General features: G+C 44.5%; 1 pseudogene across 1 annotated transcript in view; it reads left to right on the forward strand.

Moving 5' to 3' along the window:
* The window catches only part of LOC310779721, a 29,992-nt pseudogene that overhangs the window by 4,023 nt on the left and 6,858 nt on the right, over positions 1-19,111 (forward strand). Inside the window, exons 2-6 of the transcript in view lie at positions 1,417-1,550; positions 5,803-5,834; positions 5,940-6,050; positions 8,668-8,778; positions 16,546-16,661. The product of the transcript in view is annotated as an uncharacterized misc_RNA (transcript). The remainder of the gene's footprint in view (positions 1-1,416; positions 1,551-5,802; positions 5,835-5,939; positions 6,051-8,667; positions 8,779-16,545; positions 16,662-19,111) is intronic.

Consider the following 19,111-nt stretch of genomic DNA (forward strand, 5'->3'; position numbering starts at 1 on the left):
CACTCACTCTCACTCACCCAACTCACTCACTCACTCTCTCACTCACTCACTCACTCTCTCACTCACTCACTCACTCTCTCACTCACTCACTCTCTCACTCACTCACTCTCTCACTCACCCAACTCACTCACTCTTTCTCTCACTCACTCACTCACTCTCTCACTCACCCAACTCACTCACTCTCTCACTCACTCACTTACTCACTCACTCACTCTCTCACTCACCCAACTCACTCACTCACTCACTCACCCAACTCTCTCACTCACTCTCTCACTCACTCTCTCACTCACCCAACTCACTCACTCTCTCACTCACTCACTCTCTCACTCACTCACTCTCTCACTCACCCAACTCACTCACTCACTCACTCTCACTCACTCACTCACTCACCCAACTCACTCACTCACTCTCTCTCTCTCTCACTCACTCTCTCACTCTCTCACTCACTCTCACTCACTCACTCACTCACTCACCCAACTCTCTCACTCACTCTCTCACTCACCCAACTCACTCACTCACTCTCTCACTCACTCACTCTCTCTCTCACTCACTCTCTCTCTCACTCACTCTCTCACTCACCCAACTCACTCACTCACTCACTCTCTCTCTCTCTCTCACTCTCTCACTCACTCACTCTCTCACTCACCCAACTCACTCACTCTCTCACTCACCCAACTCACTCACTCTTTCACTCACCCAACTCACTCACTCACTCACTCTCTCACTCACCCAACTCACTCACTCTCTCACTCTCTCACTCACCCAACTCTCTCACTCACTCACTCTCTCACTCACTCACATCTCTCACTCACTCACATCTTCCATTCTTATTAAAGGAACACTCCGCCCATTTTCAACCAGCTTTGTATCATTAGAACATCAGTAGTATATCAGAAAACTGTAAACGGTTTTGAAGTCTGTCATTTAATTTGACAGTTATTGAGTGTTAAAGTGTGGACCAGTGACATCACTGGTCCACACTAACTCAAATTAATAACTCATTAACTCAAATCAACTCTCAATAACTGTCAAACTATTCATCATTCATCTAGTTTGACAGTTATTGAGAGTTGATTTGAGTTAATGCGTTATTAATTTGAGTTAGTGTGGACCAGTGATGTCACTGGTCCACACTTTAACACTCAATAACTGTCAAATTAAATGACAGACTTCAAAACAGTTTGCAGTTTTCTGATATACTACTGATGTTCTAATGATACAAAGCTCGTTGAAAATGGGCGGAGTGTTCCTTTAAGGTGTGTTCATCACTGTATATGCTTGATTAGATACTATAATATTACATTCACTAGCGTTTTTTTTTAAATAAGAACAAGACAATCATTCTGTTGTTTTGCTCTCTCCCTGTCTCTCTCTGCCTCCAGGCGTCCTCTCCTCCTCCCTCTCTGTGGCCAGCAGATGTCTCCAGTGGAGCATAGCGGTGCTTCCTCCCTGAGCCCCTCTGACTACCTGTTGGACATCAACAAGGTGCTGCTGGCCATGGCCGACAACCAGCTGCTCCTCAACTCGTCCGAGCTCAGCGGGGGGCTCTAGTACGAAGACCAGGAGGACACACTCAGGGTGGGTTGGCACTTTGCTTGCCAGTCCAAACACTGCTGTTGAGGATTGAACACAAGAACATATTGTGTTCAATACCAGGGCCTTGAACCTGCGACCCTCGTGTTGCTAGGCAGGGAATCTACCGCTACTACCCAGACGCCCTTAGTTCATGCAAGTTAAAGTACTAGCTGCTGTGTTCATTCCTTCGGTTTTAATTCATACTTGTCTCTCTCTCTCTCTCTCTCTCTCTCTCTCTCTCTCCGTCATTGACTCTCTCCTAGAATCTTAAAAAGAGTCTGGAGCGTCTGGGCGAGAAGGTAGCAGCAGCCTGATGCCACCCTGGATGCGTCGCCCACCGAGGTGGCCCAGATCAGAGACACCCTCACGCAGCTCAGTGCCGAGTGGGACCGCCTCAACCGCATGTACAACCACGGCAAGGAGGTGAAACAGATCATATTACACAAACACCTATCAGACTAGCCTGGTAAAAGCATCCTGATCATGTGATCTCTCACATTCTGTTTTGCTCTGCAGATCAGCCATTTCCATCATTTAGAACATACAGCCAATCAGAGACCTGCGCCATAGTTGACAGCATAACCGCCCAATCAGGGCTGGCAAAACTAATGGCGTCTCCTGAAGCAACGAGCGTTAACGTTAATGTTAGTAAACAGCCATAAATGCAGTTATGGCGGAAATCGTCTCAATAACAACTATTAAACAAGAACAAGAGTATGCACCAGCGGAGTTTCTTGGCAGAAAATAAGTTTTCCCCGTTCTTCTGTGTGGATTTGGATTGGTTTCGGCGATGCTGATTGGCTGACGGAGTTCTCTGTCAAGCCAAGTAGTCCCACCCACTGAAATGACAGTGAAGAAGGTCCAGACTGACAGAATGTGAGATCATGTTATCTGGATGGTTTTTACCAGGCTATCATCATACAGCAGTGTTGTGCTCAATCAACATGTAAGACCTATACATGAATTACTTATGAAGCCCATTTTCACAATGTGCTTCACAGAGTGGCAAAGGACACGACATGTGGTGAAAACACACACACACACACACACACACACACACACACACAGACCTTGATTACTATCAAAATAATTCCTTCGGCATAAACAATCTCATGCACATATTCACTCTCTTTGATCTCTGGCTAAATCATTCACTGATGTGATTATCACTAACACACTCGTACACGCACGCACACACACACACACACACACACGCGTGTGCACATATACACATGCACACACACACACACACACACACACACACGCACTCGTACACACATGTACAGACACAGGCACACTCGTACATACACACTGTGTTTGTACAAAGCTGTACAAACCCTGCTTACAACAGTAGGCTATTGCAGGTGTAAGACTTGTTATACAGTAATCAGAGCTGCTCAGTCTAAATCCATACTTTTCAATAACTAGGCATCTCGTGCGCTCGATTCCTAGGCTTGGCCGCTGTGCGGCCTCGCCTGTCCTGCAGCTCCCCAAGCTGGCCCTGTAGCTTGTATTCACAGCTCGGCCTCGCCTGCAGCTCGGCTGCTGTGTGGCCTTGCCTGCCCTATTGGCGCACACAATGTCTCCCTCTCTCTTTCCCCCTCAGTCTCTCCCTCCTCTCTCTCCCTCCTTCTCCTCTCTCTCCCTCAGTCTCTCTCGTGAGCCTCAGACTGATGGCATCACTGATGACATCATCACTGATGACATCACTGATGACATGAGAACTTATTATTATTATTATCACTTCGAAACACAGTGCAAAACTTGTCATCTCAAGACTAAAATAACAATAACCGTATACGATTATAGCAGCAGCCAATGACAGTGAGTGCAGTACAGAGTCCAGGTCTGTCTGTCTCTCAGGTGTAATAATCCCACAATGATCACGGCTTTAACAAGCATCACAGGCTGTGTAAACAGTGTAAAGTGGGCTCTAAAGCTTCTGGCATACTCTTCACGCACGCGCTGGAGGCGGGGCTCCGAGGAGGGCGCGCACACTCTGCGCGGGCCAAAACAGAACATACTCAGTGCGCAGCTCGCTCCTCCCACCCCCCTCCTCCTGTGGAAGCTCCAGGGGAAAATGGTGGCGATCAGTGCCAGGCAGTCTGAATGAAATTGAATGTAACGTTCCCAATTCTATGTATTAAATTCTAAAAAACGACCCTCAACATTTGGGAAGGCTAAGCCACACAACTAGTTCGTTATAATCGAACATCATGCTTCAAAGGCGACTTTACGACGATGAGGACGGTGAGGACTCAATCACAGCAGATATCCACTGATAGCCTACCACGGAGATCTCACAGGCACAGGCAGCAAAACCCGACGCGCTGATAGAAAAATCTCCATGGACGCGCCGCGCTGCGCTCAGGCCTCGCCCCCCGACACGCCCCGTGCGATGACATCATAATCGCCGCGCGCCCTATGCGCTTGGCTGGGCGCGAAGAGTATGCCACAAGCTTAAAGGAGAATTTCGGTTTTTTACACCACGGTCCTCATTTCCAGTTTAGAATATCGTCGCTGTGCAATGAAAACCACTTATCTCCAAAACGCCAACTTTTCAGGAAATGAGAAAAACCCTGTGCTCTTAAAATACTGAACACCACGTTGTCATATATGACACACGTCTTCATTGTAGACAGTTTATCGCTGAATGTGTCATTACATTAATAATATCTTACCTGAATAAGCTCAAATGCTGTTACAGGATTATCACCCCGAGTCTGAAGCACTTTCTGGCGGCCAGGCAGCAGCTCGTGGGCGCCTGCCTTCTAGAGCGCGAGCACGAGCCGCTGTGCTCCAGGCAGCGGGGACGCGCGGGCGGAGCTCTTCACTCTGCCAAGCCGGGGAGAGTGGCTCTGTCATGGGGTTGAGCAGTCCAGGAGTAACGTGACATTATTCTTGTCAGAAACAACTTCGATTTGCATACTTTAAATGAGTTTGCAGCCCAAGGACAACCCGAAAACACCTTATTGATCTATTTACGTCAGACGATGCCAGAATCACACAAAACCAAGCCGAAACACAGCCGGCATTCGGGTCAGCAGCTGCCTGGTGACTTTTCTGGGGAAGTCCTCATGAGGTGGGGCGGAGCATGGAGGTCTGACTGTCACATACGTGATGTGATGGGCGGGTCTAGCATCCAATGGTGGTACGTGTTACATACTTTACCCAGTAAAACGTGTTTTTATTGGTCATTTAGACGCCAAAACCTGCCAGTAGATGGAGGAGAATGGATATATTCCATTTATATTCAAAAGTAAAAATCATAAAAAATGGACTTAGGTGGTTTTCATTGCACAGCGACGATATGATGTTTTACTCACCGAAATAGTTTCGCTTCATTCGGATGCCCAGGGAAGATTTTGAGCTCCGAGTACACTCTTCAAACAGGCTAGAACCGCTAGAACGGGAGCCCACGGGGCATTCTGCACGGCAGTGCACGCGCTCTCTAAATGACACTTTTTCTGTCAGATCACGGTTCATTATGGTTGTAAATATAATTATTTAGCTAACAGCTAGAAGCTAGGCTAACAACAACACCGCAGTCAGCGTTGATCTGCCCCGGATGGGGTTACAGTGCGTATCGTCCCCCTTCTGTGGTTTCTCTGAAGAAGTGGTTTCACAGAGGGGGGAGATGGGCACTGTAACCCCATCCGGGGCAGATCAACGCTGACTGCGGTGTTGTTGTTAGCCTAGCTTCTAGCTGTTAGCTAAATAATTATATTTACAACCATAATGAACCGTGATCTGACAGAAAAAGTGTCATTTAGAGAGCGCGTGCACTGCCGTGCAGAATGCCCCGTGGGCTCCCGTTCTAGCGGTTCTAGCCTGTTTGAAGAGTGTACTCGGAGCTCAAAATCTTCCCTGGGCATCCGAATGAAGCGAAACTATTTCGGTGAGTAAAACATCATATTCTAAACTGGAAATGAGGACCGTGGTGTAAAAAACCGAAATTCTCCTTTAAGCGTCAGGGGCAGTTGCCCCCTCAGATTTTTTTTTTTTTTTTTTTTTTTTTTTAGGGGGACAAAATATTAAGGGGGACAAAATGTCCCCATGTCCCCCTTGTTCCGGCACCAGGGAGTGGTACAGATGCCTTTCTTTTCTGCACCACCAGCAGGACATTGTAGTTTTTAATGTGTAGTTTTTCCAAATTGATGCACTGATTAATCCTGAAAAGGAACTGAATTAAACAACTACATTGAGTGAACTGATTCTGATTTTTAGCTCTCTGCCCAAGTGTTTGTTCCTCCCCTTGGGTTTGTGTTGATGGGCGTTTTGGAATTGGGCTGCTTCTTGATCATTGCTGCTCTGCTGCGGCTTGTCTTTGAACTTTGACCCTTGCCCCCTGCTTTGCTGTGTAGACTACTCCACTGGGTTTGGGGGGCGATACGGCATGCAGGCAGATCGCGTGGACCAGAGCGCACTGGGCTTCGATTACCAAGGCAAAACCGAGAAACACCAATCCCAGAAAGGTTTGTCCAGTGTCCCTGCCATGAGGCCACTCCCACTAACAGGAGAGACACGGAGAAAGCCTGGCAGATGGACACGCACACGCACACGTGCACACACACTAGGGCTGCACGATATATCGTTTACACATCGTCATCGCGATGTGCGCATGCGCAATAGTCACATCGCAGGGCGTGCGATGTTAAAAGTAAATTAACTCGTCATTTTGCTTGATAAACTCTCACTTTAGGGGTAGCCTACTGAGTGAAATGCAGTCTCTCTCAAAGGTGAGAGATGCCCTACTACTGTACTCACTCATTTAGTGCTTAGCTTCAACACAACAAAATGGACAGAGAGCTAAATTGAATTATTTTTGCTTATGTTGCGTTGCTGACAGTAGCCCGTCGGATGTAAACGATGTGATTGCGCATGCGGATGTGTCCACAGGTTGCAGCGCACTAGCAGGCTGGCTGCTGTAACTCAAACATGTCTGTGGAGTGGAGATATTTACTCTTGAAACACCAACAAGCAAGACAGCAACATAATATAATGACAAGAAGGCTAAAGTGATTATTACTGAGAAGTTGTCCGTGTATCACCGCAGCTCTCTCTCCCCCTCAGGCTCTGATGATGCCAGGTCCTACACATCGGGAGCGTTTTTTTCGTGCGATTAATTCGCACGTCAATAATATTATCCGAACCTATATCAGTCAATGCAACCGTGCATACCAACGGCGAAGTTTCGCCGAGTGTTATTGCGGTGTTTATTTTTTCGAACCACGGTCGATTTTTCAGTAGTTCGCTTCCGACGTGTACACATCTGTGGCTGTGATTGACAGGTGGGTCAAAACTCGCATCGCAATTTCGTGCCATATATTCGCTCTTGATGTGTAAGGACCTGGGTTGAGTTAATCATACATAGCGACTCATTTACACAAAACATTTCAGTGAAAATAAAAAGACAAGAGACATATCTTGGCAATTAAATGTATATTTATTACTTTTCACGAATGAATTGTTTGTCACCAGTGCTGCTACATGTGAATCGTCGTCTCTGTCTGTACTGCGGTGCGCTCCAAAACCGGAACTCCAGAGATGCGGAGTGTACCACTTGGTAGTTTCTGGAGGGGGTTTCCGGGGGGTCAGACCAAGTGTGTAAAGTGGCAGGGGTGTTTCATTGTTGATTTATTGAAACGGTAGATTCTGGCACTCAATATTAGGGGTGGGCAATATATCAATTGTATATCAATATTGTGATATGAGACTATATGGTCTTAGATGTTGGATATGGTAAAATATGGTGATGATACGGCATACATGTTGTCTTTCCCTGGCTTTAAAAGCTGCAGTACACTAAGTGAAATGTAGGCTAGTGACATTTTTAAAGTAGAATGTCATAACTCACTCACTTTTTCATGTATGTAAGTCATGGAAATCCATTGGTCAAAATGTGTATGAACCGTGATAGATGGTGCTCTGAGGCCTACCAGTAGGCCACAGCCCAGTGGTTGAGAAACATTAAAATACATAATTTCCCCTCCAATATCAGATGGACTCCTCTACAAAATCACCCAAATCAATCTAGAAGTATTATTTTCTTTAAAATAGAGCTATTCTGGTAATCTGGTGAAAATCTCTATTTTTTCATATCGCAATATATATCGCAGGGGTGGGGAATATCGCAATGTCAGTTTTTTCCAATATCGTGCAGCCCTAACACACACACACGCACACACAAGCACACGCACACACACCAACTTTGTCCCGACTCGGTGAGCGCACCTCTTTGCAAGTCCGGACATGTCACATTATTTGGCAGTCCTCCCTCTTCCTTCATTCTTCAGCCTGTGCTGTTCGTCTGCTTTATAGTGGCTTTATTTTAATTTTAGCTCGATCAGCTGTCTGTGACGTGTTTTTTTTCTGTGTGCCAGTAATGAATCTCATTCTAATTATAGCATTTTCTGAGAATGTAGTACAGTGCCTCTGCTTCAGAGGACCTGAATTATTTCGGGGGCATTCCATTCCGAAATGTGGTTTCCTACAATGTGTCCTTGCTTCCTTTCCTTTCCCAGGTGATTGGCTTGGAGATGCCAGCGCCCTCTAGTCGGTGGGTAAGACACGACACAAACTGTGATAACTCATTTTGGTTTTCTTCCTTTTTTAAAACATCCTTTGGTAAGACTCGAGGGGAAATTAACCTCCGATGTGTTTGTCACTCATCTGTCTTCCAACTTACTTTATTGCGAATTAAAAATGGGAGAGATTACTTCTTAAAGAGGCAGACGTCACAACTCGTAAATAATCTCTGAATGTGTTTTGGTATTTGATGTGGTTCTTCTTCGTCAGTTTATGTGTTAAATGTAGAGTTTACAGTTTGCCATACAGAAATTGGTTAGCAATCACTGTGATGCCTGAGATAGAAGGCACTGGGTCACAACACGCAAAAAAGTGCTGCGTCTTTAAAAACTCATTTTTATAATAACATGTACAATTACAATAATCGTTTTTATACCGTGAAATATGATATGTGGAGTGGATGAGGTTACGCAGGAAGAAGACTGCTGCTGAAAGCTGTGTAGAGACTCTGGCTCCGCCTCTTCCTGTCTTAACTCCCTCCCCCTCTGCTCTGACCACCGGCAGATTATGCCAAGGGCTTCGGCGGCAAGTATGGCGCGGAGACGGACAAGGTGGACAAGAGCGCCGTGGGCTTCGAGTACCAGGGCAAAACAGAGATGCACGAGCCTCAGAAAGGTTGGTATCAATATTCAATAATGTAATAATCAATAAAACGGATTGCACTCTGCAGGGCTCCAATGTACAGTTATTTATTGATCCAAAATGCATATTATGCAATATTGGCAGACTATTCTTCATTAACCATATTAATTAGTTTAGTATGGATCAGCTTAAAAAATATTGTTATATTTTCTTGACGTTATATATAGATATTTCCACATCTTAACACATTCACTGCCAGCCTTTTTTTTTTTTTTACTGTAGGTAGGTTCTGCCAGAGGGTTTTTTTGAGGATTCTGGCTCATTTTACAAGAGCCGAGGATTATTTTCTGCTTGGACTTTGTGAACACAAAGTTCACAAAAGTACTAATAGAATGTGTGCTTTCTCTGTCTAAAAGAGTTAGTTTGTAGAGTTAGTAGTTATGTAGATATTAGCCGTTGAGTACAGCATGGTTTCAGCGTCTGAGACTGAAAGCTGAGATAATTGCAGTTTTGTGAAATTCAATCAAACAGGCAGAACAGTCACTTTAACCATTTATTTTTGGCATCAGTGAGAGATCAGACATCTAAACAATATAGTTCTGAACGCCCTCTCCTTCAAACTCCTCCCTCCGTGGGCGTGTCTGGTGGCTTTCAGCAGCGTTTGTCACAAGCAAGTTTTCTGCTGCTGCTGCTGCGAGTTTGAGCAGCCTCCCTCCCTGGCAGCGAGTGTGGACGGGGCTCACTCGTTTCTTGGGTTTGAGAGCTTTGATGAAGCTTTGTGCGATTCTAGGCTTTATGCTGCGTGTTTCAAAGTGTGTTTTCCACCCAGTCTATTTTTGGAACCCCCCACCGCCAGCTCCCAGCGCAATAATGCGCGAAAGCGGAAGTGTTTTCGCCAATCCATTTTACAGAGAGAATGGTTTCCTCACGCGTTCCCGTGCAGTTTTGGCTCCCTCTTTTTCTAGTTTGGAGAGCACTGTCGCCACTTAGTGGGTCGGTGGAATGGGTTGTACACGTTCGGTGGCTCTAATATTTTTATAGGAGACGTGGGGAGGGTTGATCCACGTCCCACCGTCAAAATTTTTTTTTTTTTTTTTAAGACGAGATATCTCGTCTTTGGCAGTCAACGGTTGGATTCTGTAAGCCGAGATATCTCGTCATTGGCAGTGAACGTGTTAACAAATAACATTGCATATATTGTGATTAATTTATTATCAAAATGTTATGGTAATTACATTGGTTTACCCATGCAAAAAACATCCACTATCAAATTGTCATCACATTTTTAGATTGTTAAAGATTGTATTTTTTTTTATAATGTATTTATTTCAAACCTTGACAGCAGTCTTTATTGTCAGGCCAGTGATAATGTTTCTGACGTGTTATCAGTGCAGTAGGTTGATGTGGCCACACCCTCCTGTCTGTCTGTCTCTGTCTGTCTGTACCTATATGTCTGTCTGTCTGTCTGTCTGTCTGTCCGCCTGTCTGTCTGCTGGGGCTTGTCTCAGTTCCAACATAGCTGAGCAGCTCTGCCTGTAGCTTCTTGTCTCAGCCACGCCTGGCTTTACTTCCTGGTTGGCCAGACTGCAGCATATGGATATGGGCTGAAGTGGGAGGGAGGGAAAGGTGACCTCAAGAATTCCTGTGTGTGTGTGTGTGTGTGTGTGTCATCGACCTATTATAACTCAATGGTGTGTGTGTGTGTGTGTGTGTGTGTGTGTGTGTGTGTGTGTGTGTGTGTGGGTGTGTGGGTGTGTGTGGGTGTGTGTGTGTGTGTGTGTGTGTGTGTGTGTGTGTGGCTTAGTTTTGCGGGCTGTGATAACTGTATCACATGCTGTGATAACAGCACCAGCCATTTTGACACAGCTATATCAGCCTTATTATTACTGATTACATCTGAATGTATTATGAATTGCTGATCATAAACAGTCTCATCAGTATTTGCAGGCATGACAAGTCAAACTAGATGATGTAGGTTGTGATGTTATGTCGATGTACAGCCTGAAATTGCTCCATTGACAGTAAATGGCAGAATAACACCATGAAATAATGCAAGATTTGTATAAAATCTCGCATCCTAATGAACATTAAATATAATGACATCAGTTCCAGACTACAAATCTCATATTATGTCGTACCTAGGAGGACAAGGACATAGGAATTACATAATTAAAACCTGACAGTGATAATAATGCACAGACTTTGTTGTGAGCAGTTTCATGTAGGAACTATTTTCTTTTGCAGTCTCATGTAGGAACTAGTTAGCAGCTAGCGCCTAGCGGGTGTAGTTCGGTCAAAAGAAAATAGTTCCTACATGAAACTGCTCATAACGAGGTCTGTGGATTATCTTGAGTAACCGGGTCATGATTTCTGGAAAGAGACATTGCTGTTGTTGAGTTTTTCAAATGTATTTCTTTGGCAATTTGAGCACCACAAGCCGAGTGCCATCCAGTTCCATTGTATTGGAGAGAAGGCAGAAACTCTGCGGCCGATATCTCCAAAACTCAGGCAACTAACACAAAACGATATAGATGGATAAATAGCTCTACAGGTGAGAGGGAATATATGTATTTTGGATTTTAGGGTGAGCTGTTCCTTTAAATTGAGTGTGCATGATGAGATTAACTGGGATGTATTTAATATTTGTCAGTTTATTGATACACAGAGCATTATTGTTTATTCAATTCTGTTTGGAATAGTTGATGCTAATTGATGTGTGTGTGTCATGTGCTTTGTGCAGACTATGTGAAGGATTTCTGTGTGTGTGTCATGTGCTTTGTGCAGACTATGTGAAGGATTTCTGTGTGTGTGTCATGTGCTTTGTGCAGACTATGTGAAGGGCTTCTGTGTGTGTGTCATGTGCTTTGTGCAGACTACATGAAGGATTTCTGTGTGTGTGTCATGTGCTTTGTGCAGACTACATGAAGGGCTTCTGTGTGTGTGTCATGTGCTTTGTGCAGACTATGTGAAGGGCTTCTGTGTGTGTCATGTGCTTTGTGCAGACTACATGAAGGGCTTCTGTGTGTGTGTCATGTGCTTTGTGCAGACTACATGAAGGGCTTCTGTGTGTGTGTCATGTGCTTTGTGCAGACTATGTGAAGGATTTCTGTGTGTGTGTCATGTGCTTTGTGCAGACTACATGAAGGATTTCTGTGTGTGTGTCATGTGCTTTGTGCAGACTATGTGAAGGATTTCTGTGTGTGTGTCATGTGCTTTGTGCAGACTATGTGAAGGATTTCTGTGTGTGTGTCATGTGCTTTGTGCAGACTACATGAAGGGCTTCTGTGTGTGTGTCATGTGCTTTGTGCAGACTACATGAAGGATTTCTGTGTGTGTGTCATGTGCTTTGTGCAGACTATGTGAAGGATTTCTGTGTGTGTGTCATGTGCTTTGTGCAGACTACATGAAGGATTTCTGTGTGTGTGTCATGTGCTTTGTGCAGACTATGTGAAGGGCTTCTGTGTGTGTCATGTGCTTTGTGCAGACTACATGAAGGGCTTCTGTGTGTGTGTCATGTGCTTTGTGCAGACTACATGAAGGGCTTCTGTGTGTGTGTCATGTGCTTTGTGCAGACTACGTGAAGGATTTCTGTGTGTGTGTGTCATGTGCTTTGTGCAGACTACATGAAGGATTTCTGTGTGTGTGTCATGTGCTTTGTGCAGACTACGTGAAGGATTTCTGTGTGTGTGTCATGTGCTTTGTGCAGACTATGTGAAGGATTTCTGTGTGTGTGTCATGTGCTTTGTGCAGACTATGTGAAGGATTTCTGTGTGTGTGTCATGTGCTTTGTGCAGACTACATGAAGGGCTTCTGTGTGTGTGTCATGTGCTTTGTGCAGACTACATGAAGGGCTTCTGTGTGTGTGTCATGTGCTTTGTGCAGACTATGTGAAGGATTTCTGTGTGTGTGTCATGTGCTTTGTGCAGACTACGTGAAGGATTTCTGTGTGTGTGTCATGTGCTTTGTGCAGACTACATGAAGGGCTTCTGTGTGTGTGTCATGTGCTTTGTGCAGACTATGTGAAGGATTTCTGTGTGTGTGTCATGTGCTTTGTGCAGACTATGTGAAGGATTTCTGTGTGTGTGTCATGTGCTTTGTGCAGACTACATGAAGGATTTCTGTGTGTGTGTCATGTGCTTTGTGCAGACTACATGAAGGGCTTCTGTGTGTGTGTCATGTGCTTTGTGCAGACTATGTGAAGGATTTCTGTGTGTGTGTCATGTGCTTTGTGCAGACTACATGAAGGATTTCTGTGTGTGTGTCATGTGCTTTGTGCAGACTACATGAAGGGCTTCTGTGTGTGTGTCATGTGCTTTGTGCAGACTATGTGAAGGATTTCTGTGTGTGTGTCATGTGCTTTGTGCAGACTATGTGAAGGATTTCTGTGTGTGTGTCATGTGCTTTGTGCAGACTACGTGAAGGATTTCTGTGTGTGTGTCATGTGCTTTGTGCAGACTACATGAAGGATTTCTGTGTGTGTGTCATGTGCTTTGTGCAGACTACATGAAGGATTTCTGTGTGTGTGTCATGTGCTTTGTGCAGACTACATGAAGGATTTCTGTGTGTGTGTCATGTGCTTTGTGCAGACTACATGAAGGGCTTCTGTGTGTGTGTCATGTGCTTTGTGCAGACTACATGAAGGATTTCTGTGTGTGTGTCATGTGCTTTGTGCAGACTACATGAAGGATTTCTGTGTGTGTGTCATGTGCTTTGTGCAGACTACATGAAGGGCTTCTGTGTGTGTGTCATGTGCTTTGTGCAGACTATGTGAAGGGCTTCTGTGTGTGTCATGTGCTTTGTGCAGACTATGTGAAGGATTTCTGTGTGTGTGTGTCATGTGCTTTGTGCAGACTACATGAAGGGCTTCTGTCTGTGTGTCATGTGCTTTGTGCAGACTACATGAAGGATTTCTGTGTGTGTGTCATGTGCTTTGTGCAGACTACATGAAGGATTTCTGTGTGTGTGTCATGTGCTTTGTGCAGACTACATGAAGGGCTTCTGTGTGTGTGTCATGTGCTTTGTGCAGACTACATGAAGGGCTTCTGTGTGTGTGTCATGTGCTTTGTGCAGACTATGTGAAGGATTTCTGTGTGTGTGTCATGTGCTTTGTGCAGACTACATGAAGGATTTCTGTGTGTGTGTCATGTGCTTTGTGCAGACTACATGAAGGGCTTCTGTGTGTGTGTCATGTGCTTTGTGCAGACTACATGAAGGGCTTCTGTGTGTGTGTCATGTGCTTTGTGCAGACTACATGAAGGATTTCTGTGTGTGTGTCATGTGCTTTGTGCAGACTATGTGAAGGATTTCTGTGTGTGTGTCATGTGCTTTGTGCAGACTACATGAAGGATTTCTGTGTGTGTGTCATGTGCTTTGTGCAGACTATGTGAAGGATTTCTGTGTGTGTGTCATGTGCTTTGTGCAGACTATGTGAAGGATTTCTGTGTGTGTGTCATGTGCTTTGTGCAGACTACATGAAGGATTTCTGTGTGTGTGTCATGTGCTTTGTGCAGACTACATGAAGGGCTTCTGTGTGTGTGTCATGTGCTTTGTGCAGACTACATGAAGGGCTTCTGTGTGTGTGTCATGTGCTTTGTGCAGACTACATGAAGGGCTTCTGTGTGTGTGTCATGTGCTTTGTGCAGACTACATGAAGGGCTTCTGTGTGTGTGTCATGTGCTTTGTGCAGACTACATGAAGGATTTCTGTGTGTGTGTTATGTGCTTTGTGCAGACTACATGAAGGGCTTCTGTGTGTGTGTCATGTGCTTTGTGCAGACTACATGAAGGATTTCTGTGTGTGTGTCATGTGCTTTGTGCAGACTATGTGAAGGATTTCTGTGTGTGTGTCATGTGCTTTGTGCAGACTATGTGAAGGATTTCTGTGTGTGTGTCATGTGCTTTGTGCAGACTATGTGAAGGATTTCTGTGTGTGTGTCATGTGCTTTGTGCAGACTACATGAAGGATTTCTGTGTGTGTGTCATGTGCTTTGTGCAGACTACGTGAAGGATTTCTGTGTGTGTGTCATGTGCTTTGTGCAGACTACATGAAGGATTTCTGTGTGTGTGTCATGTGCTTTGTGCAGACTATGTGAAGGATTTCTGTGTGTGTGTCATGTGCTTTGTGCAGACTATGTGAAGGATTTCTGTGTGTGTGTCATGTGCTTTGTGCAGACTATGTGAAGGATTTCTGTGTGTGTGTCATGTGCTTTGTGCAGACTATGTGAAGGATTTCTGTGTGTGTGTCATGTGCTTTGTGCAGACTATGTGAAGGATTTCTGTGTGTGTGTCATGTGCTTTGTGCAGACTACGTGAAGGATTTCTGTGTGTGTGTCATGTGCTTTGTGCAGACTATGTGAAGGATTTCTGTGTGTGTGTCATGTGCTTTGTGCAGACTATGTGAAGGATTTCTGTGTGTGTGTCATGTGCTTTGTGCAGACTACATGAAGGGCTTCTGTGTGTGTGTCATGTGCTTTGTGCAGACTACATGAAGGATTTCTGTGTGTGTGTCATGTGCTTTGTGCAGACTACGTGAAGGATTTCTGTGTGTGTGTCATGTGCTTTGTGCAGACTACATGAAGGATTTCTGTGTGTGTGTCATGTGCTTTGTGCAGACTATGTGAAGGGCTTCTGTGTGTGTGTCATGTGCTTTGTGCAGACTACATGAAGGGCTTCTGTGTGTGTGTCATGTGCTTTGTGCAGACTATGTGAAGGATTTCTGTGTGTGTGTCATGTGCTTTGTGCAGACTACATGAAGGATTTCTGTGTGTGTGTCATGTGCTTTGTGCAGACTACATGAAGGATTTCTGTGTGTGTGTCATGTGCTTTGTGCAGACTATGTGAAGGATTTCTGTGTGTGTGTCATGTGCTTTGTGCAGACTATGTGAAGGATTTCTGTGTGTGTGTCATGTGCTTTGTGCAGACTACATGAAGGGCTTCTGTGTGTGTGTCATGTGCTTTGTGCAGACTATGTGAAGGATTTCTGTGTGTGTGTCATGTGCTTTGTGCAGACTACATGAAGGGCTTCTGTGTGTGTGTCATGTGCTTTGTGCAGACTATGTGAAGGATTTCTGTGTGTGTGTCATGTGCTTTGTGCAGACTATGTGAAGGATTTCTGTGTGTGTGTCATGTGCTTTGTGCAGACTATGTGAAGGGCTTCTGTGTGTGTGTGTCATGTGCTTTGTGCAGACTATGTGAAGGGCTTCTGTGTGTGTGTCATGTGCTTTGTGCAGACTATGTGAAGGATTTCTGTGTGTGTGTCATGTGCTTTGTGCAGACTACGTGAAGGATTTCTGTGTGTGTGTCATGTGCTTTGTGCAGACTATGTGAAGGGCTTCTGTGTGTGTGTCATGTGCTTTGTGCAGACTACGTGAAGGATTTCTGTGTGTGTGTCATGTGCTTTGTGCAGACTACGTGAAGGATTTCTGTGTGTGTGTCATGTGCTTTGTGCAGACTACATGAAGGATTTCTGTGTGTGTGTCATGTGCTTTGTGCAGACTACGTGAAGGATTTCTGTGTGTGTGTCATGTGCTTTGTGCAGACTATGTGAAGGATTTCTGTGTGTGTGTCATGTGCTTTGTGCAGACTACATGAAGGATTTCTGTGTGTGTGTCATGTGCTTTGTGCAGACTACGTGAAGGATTTCTGTGTGTGTGTCATGTGCTTTGTGCAGACTATGTGAAGGATTTCTGTGTGTGTGTCATGTGCTTTGTGCAGACTATGTGAAGGATTTCTGTGTGTGTGTCATGTGCTTTGTGCAGACTACATGAAGGGCTTCTGTGTGTGTGTCATGTGCTTTGTGCAGACTACATGAAGGGCTTCGGGGGCAAGTTTGGCTGCAGACAGACCGGCAGGATAAGTCTGCGGTGGGATGGGACCACCAGGAGAAACTGCAGCTCCACGAGTCCCAGAAAGTTACAGGTTCCTATTTGGATCCTTTGGAGATGAGCTTTGTTATTTCTGGCATCTGGGAGAAGGAAATAGACACATGATGTGGGCTGTTGACCCGTGCAAATCACATCAACTTATTGTTATATTGGACATCCACATAGGGTACATTGAATGGAACAGGAAAAACTGATGGAAGAAAGAAACTACCGGTAATAGTTTTCAGGTCCATCAAGGCAAAGTTTTATGTCCAAGATGAAGGAAGCAATTTCATTGATTTCTATTCTGAAAATGTGATTTGGCTTAAAAAATATGGAAAGTGACTGGTGAATTTTTGAGTCGTCTTGGGCTGATAAATTAGGGAGTTGGTTCCCTCTTTTTTTTCTCCACAACAAATTAAATTCTGAAAATTTGAAAAACATGGTTCCTTCACATTTGCTTAGTTGAGAAATCTTATCGCAGCTGCCAACAATAGACGCTTTTCACGGGGCCATTTTGTGTCAAAGGCAGGATAAACACAGGTGCAAGCCAAAACACTAATGAGGGTTTCCAACTTCCACTCCTCATTAGTGTTTTGCTTGCAAGCTGCCAGGTGTTACCCTGCCTTTTTGACACAAAATGGCCCCCGTGAGAAGGGTCTATTCCGTTTTTCATTTTTGTTTAACAGTTGCAAAGTTCAGGAGTAGATAGCCAAGCGTATTTTTCTTGTTAGAATAGTTGCTCATCAAAGCATCCTGTCTGAGGTTTGCTTGCACATGTAGCACTTTGAACTGGGCACATAACCACCAAACCTCAGCCTTCACAAGTTGTCTGCTCACACTTTAGTGATGTGTGTACTCACTGTGAAGCAGCTTCCGCTTCACTCCTCCTCTCGGCTCTGATGTGGTCTGATTTTGGTTGCGGTTCTTTGAAGGTCGATAACTTCCTCAATCTGCAGAAAACATGTCTGCCGACTGTCGCAGGTCTCAGATAGAGGAAGTGAGAGCGCAGCTTAGATTTACATGTCAGGCATTTATAGCTGATGCTCTTCTGATCGAGTAGCCTTACTATAAATGCAACTGCAGCAGACTCAGCCTGGATACCTAGTTTTCCAGCTGACCCAAATATTGAGGAGTGCAAGAGTCAAAACAACCTCACTCAGACACTAAATGTAACAAAATACTGTATACCGTTGTCCCTAGTGGGCTTGTTAAAGAAACAAGCAAGGGAGGCCGGCAGGAAGAACATTTTTATTATGATTATGATTTATTTGTATTCGTATTTTTTTCAAAGAGTAGGTGCCAGGAAGTAGACCAGAATGAGGAAGGGAGGATCCCTGAACCCCCCCCCCCCCCCCCCTCAAAGGCTTATTTATGAAGGGGGGGGGAGTTAAATAATCAAATTGATGTTCATTGCAATGATATACATGGTATTGTTAAATGTGATATTATATTTTTGAAAATTTTAAATCTTTCAAATGTTTGTTTTGAAGTAAAATATGCTTGCTATCACCACTTTCGACAAAGAGAGTTGAGTATGACGATATCAAAATATGAGGCTGGAGCTGGACCGTGGCCTGGATGACCACTCGAGCGATTCATTGTGTTTCTAAAAATAAGGCAGAAGCAATCTCACATGGAGAAGATCTTCCAGGTTGACTTGTACCTACTCTTTTGAGACCATAACATGATCCTTTCTTCACACAGCTCCCTCTTACAGATTATCGTACACAGAGGATTCCCGGGTGTATCGCTGTCCCGACATGTCTGTTTATCTGTCCATATATATCTGTGTAATGTCAATAGGCGTTTGTCTGTCCATCTATGTATGTATTTGTGTGTTATGTTTCAGACTATAAGCGTGGGTTTGGAGGGCAGTATGGGGTACAGGTGGAGAAGCAGGACCAGTGTGCGCTGGGCTATGAGCACAAGAAGAGCCTGGCCAAGCAAGAGTCTCAGAAAGGCACAGACACTTCCTCCTCCCCTGCCCCCAAACCCCAGCCCCTCATGTGGAGAACCTCCCCACCCCTCCCCAACCCGTTCTGGAGAAATCCCCCCCCCCCCCCCTTTCCCCTCCTCTCAAAACTCCCCTTTCCAGAACCAGTGTTGGGGGTAACTCATTACAAAAGTAACATATCACATGTTTACTATTAGCACTAACTCAGTAATAGAACTTATGACTTTGGATTTCAGTAATATTATACCAGTTACGGTACTTTTTCAAGTAACTAAAGTTACAAAATTTGTTATATTTTCTTTTATCAAAGCACCTATTTAAATAAAAATACAATCATTTCCTAATCAAACGGCGTGTTTTTATGCAAATAACCACTATAGATGACAAGAACAAAAGAAAAAAATACAATTTCGAATTTTGGATTGTGTACACTGACTTCAAGGCGGTTGAAATTATTTTTCAGGATGGTTCTGTGGTGGCAATGTCATTCTGCTAGTGCTGTTGTTTTGGTGAAAGTAATGCAAAAGTAGTATAACAAGTTACTCTAC

Source organism: Poromitra crassiceps (assembly GCF_964638095.1).
Source record: "Poromitra crassiceps genome assembly, chromosome: 7".
In the NCBI taxonomy this organism is placed as follows: domain Eukaryota; kingdom Metazoa; phylum Chordata; class Actinopteri; order Beryciformes; family Melamphaidae; genus Poromitra; species Poromitra crassiceps.